Source organism: Hemitrygon akajei, unplaced genomic scaffold (assembly GCF_048418815.1).
Source record: "Hemitrygon akajei unplaced genomic scaffold, sHemAka1.3 Scf000051, whole genome shotgun sequence".
NCBI classification, from domain to species: Eukaryota; Metazoa; Chordata; class Chondrichthyes; order Myliobatiformes; family Dasyatidae; genus Hemitrygon; species Hemitrygon akajei.
The window spans coordinates 5,463,148-5,467,622 of NW_027331937.1; positions in this window are offsets into that span (position 1 = coordinate 5,463,148).

The following is a 4,475-nucleotide window of genomic DNA, read 5'->3' on the forward strand; positions in this document are numbered from 1 at the left end:
TTAGGTCACATGATGTAATTTTCCCGCAAGTGGGTGGTCACATGATGTTATTATCAAACAGGTAAATTAGTGGAAACCCCTGCTGTAACGCAGTTAGTTCGGGGTAGATCGTTAGTTATTTTTGCCGCGTATTCGTCTCCGGACACAGTTTCGTTATTAATGTGGAGTTTTTGCTTTCTATTTTAAGGAAAAACCGTTGTGCCGGCAGTTTCGCCAATTGCTGCCGGTTGTAGATTGTTGCATCTTTGATTTAAGTTGGTGTCTTTCGGCGGTTTTATGAAGGATCGACCTGAAGGAATTTTCGTTCAGAAATAGCGATCTGCAGCTGCCATAGCCCCTGCAAGATCAGGAAGATTTGTGCAGTGTTCACTTTCCAGCAGCAAAAAGGTCATTTCGTTTAAACCGTTTTATTTACTTCGCCGTGAATCCTTTGGACAAGGCATCTGCCGACTGTTTAATAGACTCGCAGTTTCTTCGGAGAAATTGTTGCAGTAAAATCTGTACATACTGACTCTATAAATCACTTGGACTTGGACTTTCGAATTTACCACGTGTTTGAATTTAAGACTTAAAGAAATAATCCGGAGTCTGGTTGTTTGTTAAATTGCCATACAGCAGTTAATTACCATTCAAGTTAGTCGTTTGTGTACTTTCCAATATTTTGAGCAGAGTTTATTTAATGTTTATGTTTGTTGATAACAGCTGATTCAATTTTCTATTCATTGTCGCCGGCCACAGATTAAAAATGGGGGCTCGTCCGGGACATCTTCTTAATGCGTTTAAGAGATTGTTTAATTATCAACCTGAATGGCAAAAGTGAAGCACCCGATTTGTTTTGTCTCACTGTTCTGATCATTGGTATCTGAGGCTGGCCCAGATGCTTGTGTGCAAATATTGAAAGACCTGTAAATCCACTAGTTCAAGAAATTTAAACGAAGCTTTGTCAAAGCCTGACAAAATTAAGAGGGGATATCGTCATTTTATCACCGAAGCATTTGTATCCTTTAAAGAGGGATCTACACAGTTGCCAAAAAAAAATCCTTAGTGATACTGCAGCTTCTGAATCACTTATGTTAGACAGTGTACTAAAATTTAGTGATGAGGCTGACACTGGTGAGGTAAACTATATACGAGTTGTTGGGAGTGCCCTTATGCCTACAAATTTGCATAGTGCAAATTAAATGTCAGGGTTAGTTACAGGACCTATTAAACTAGGACTACGACCCAGTTTACCAGCCCGTTTAGTTTTTTGCTGTGTCATTTGCAAACATGTTACAAATTAGTTCCATGAAATAACAGACAGCAAACGGTTAGAAGGATTATATTTATGAATCTTAACTTAACTAAGGGGTTAGAAATGAGGAACAAAAAGAAGAAAGCCCATTTTAATTAAACAGTCAAATATGAAAAATTTGGAGCTAATGTTGAACTTCCTTATCACTCGTGTGCTGGTCCCTTGGACAATGTGAAAGCACACACCACCCCACGATCGTCGCTCGCAATCCATCTCGAACAAACGGGTCTCCCACTCGAATAATTCCTATGATTTGTTCTCCCGGTGTCTTCTTTCCTCATCTCCGACCGTCTTCCTTCATCATCTTCCGCCGAACCGAAAGAAAACAACCTTGGTGTCCCCCGCTAAGAAAAGCTGTCCCGAAATTTCCCGTACCAATTCGATCACACGCGTTCATTATCTTCAAATGTAACCCAAACAGGTTGCCAGCAGATCAGAATGCTTGACCGAACAGCTAAATGAAATACCTAAAAAATGTCAGTAAATGTATGAGGCAGGGAATTGGAGTACTTGATCATCATTGTGCTTTGAATTTTGAACTGAGAACAGAATCACAAACAAAATGCTGGCAAAACTTCAGATCAGACAGCATCTCTTGACATGAATAAGGGCTCGACTTTGCGGGCCGAAACGATTCATTCAGACTTCGCAGCAGCAATGTACGTTTTCTCTCTACTTATTTTCAATCAGATCCCTGCACCTCAACGGCACTTGTAACTAATCAACGCGGTACTGAGCCTAAGCAAAATCGTATTAAAAAAGTCCGTACCTCTCACCGTTTTAAGACCACTGGGACATAGGACCATACCTTATAGGGCCAGAATTAGGCCATTTGGCCCATTGTGTCTGCTCAACCATGGCTGATCCTTTATTTCGCTTCCTCACCGCCCATCCCCGGCGTTCTCCCCGTAAGGTTTAATGCTGACTCCAATCAACAACTTGTATCTGCCTTCCTCGACTCCATTTTGTCAGCCATATTTCAGTTCCTCCACACCTGCATCCAGGATACATCCCATGCGCTCCACTTATTCAATAACTTCCAGTTCCCCGGTCTCGACCGCTTCATTTTCACTATGGATGTCCAATGTTTATACACTTCCATTCCCCATCAAGAAGCCATCCGCTACTTTCTGGGCAATAGACCTCACCAGTTCTACAGCACCACCACACTCCACCGGTTGGCGGAACTGGTACTCACACTTAATAACTACCCTTTTGCCTCTTCCCACCTTCTTCAGACCAATTGTGCAGCTATGGGCAATCGCATGGGCCCCAGCTATGCCTGCCTCTTCGTGGGTTATGTGGAACCTTCTATATTCCAAATCTATACTGACACTGCTCCCAAACTTTTCCTTCGCTACATTGACGACTGCATTGTTGCTGCTTCCTGCAGCCATGCTGAGCTCGTCAATTTCATCGACTTTGCCTCTAACTTTCACCCAGACCTCAAATTCACTTGGTCCATCTCGGACACTTCTCTCCCCTTTCTCGATATCTCTGTCTACTGACATCTTATATAAACTCACTGACTCTCATAACTATCTCGACTACACCTCTTCCCAACCTGCCAAAAGGAGAAATGCTATTCCCTATTCGCAATTCCTCCGTCTCGAACGCATCTGCTCCAGGGATGAGGCTTTCGGATCCAGACATCTCAAATGTCCACTTTCTTTAAGGATCGTGGTTTCCCTTCTGCCGTCATCAATGATGCCCTCACCCGCATCTCCTCCATTTCACTAACTTCGGCCCTTACCCCATCCTCCCGTCACTACAACATGGACCGTGTTCCCCTTGTCCTCACCTACCACCCCACCAGCCTCCGGATCCAGCATATTATCCTCCGCAATTTCCGCCACTGTCAACAGGTCCCTACCACTGAGCACATCTTTCCATCTCGACCCCTCTCAGCTTTTCGCAGGGATCGTTCCCTCCGCAACTCTCTGGTCCACAGGTCCCTCCCAGAGATCTCCCACCTGGTACTTATCGCTGAAAGCGTAAATGGTATACCTCCTCTCTTACACCATTCAGGGCCCCAAACAGTCATTCCAGGAGAGGCATCACTTTGCTTGTGAGTCTGTTGGGGTTATCTATTGCATCCTGTGCTCCCGGTGAGGCTTCCTCTAATCGGCAAGACCCAAGGCAGTTTCGGGGATCGCTTCGTCGAGCACATCCACTCCGTCCGCAATAACAGACAGGATCTCCTGGTTGCCATCCATTTCAACTCTGCTTCACACTCTCCTTCGGATATGTCCATACATGGCATCCGCTAACGACATGATGAGATCAAATTCAGATTAGAGGAGCAACACCTCATATACCGTCTGGGTAGTCTCCAGCCCCTTGGCATGAACATCGAATTCTCCAACTTCCGGTAATTTCCTCCTTCACCTTTCACCCATCCCAGTTTCATTCTGCCTACTCTTCCAGCTGCCTATCACCTTTCATCCTGAGCCTGGAGCAGAGAAGAGTACCCAGACAGTGGAAAACATCCTGTATTGTCCCGGTACCGAAGAAACCACAACCAAAGCTTTACAATTCAACTGCCAGGACTTAAGAACTTTTTCTAAAGCTATTATTAATGCTTTTTGAGTTAGTGATTTAGATGCATATCATATTATTACTGAGTTAAGTATTGTATGTAATGAGTTTTTGCTACAACAAGTGTATGGGACATTGGAAAAAATGTTGAATTTCCCCATGGGGATGAATAAAGTATCTATCTATCTATCTATCTATCTATCAAAGGAGTTGAATGACTTCAGACCTGTTGCCTTGACGTCGCACGTTATGAAGACCATGGAGCGGCTGATAATACAGAATCTGAGGCCACAAACCAGGCACGCCCAGGATCCTCTTCAGTTTGCGTATAAGGGGAAGGTGGGAGTGGAGGATGCTATCACGTATTTGCTGCACAAATCACTCTCTCACCTAGAGGGGGTCAGTTGTGCTGTGAGGATTACATTCTTTGACTTCTCTAGTGCCTTTAACACCATCCAGCCCAAGATCTTAAGGCACAAACTAACGGAGATGGGAGTAGACTCTCACATGGTGGATTGGACAGTGGACTACTTGACAGATAGACCTCAGTATGTGCGGTTGGGAGACTGTAGGTCTGACACGGTGGTCAGCAGCACAGGGGCGCCGCAGGGAACCGTACTCTCTCCGGTCCTGTTCACCCTGT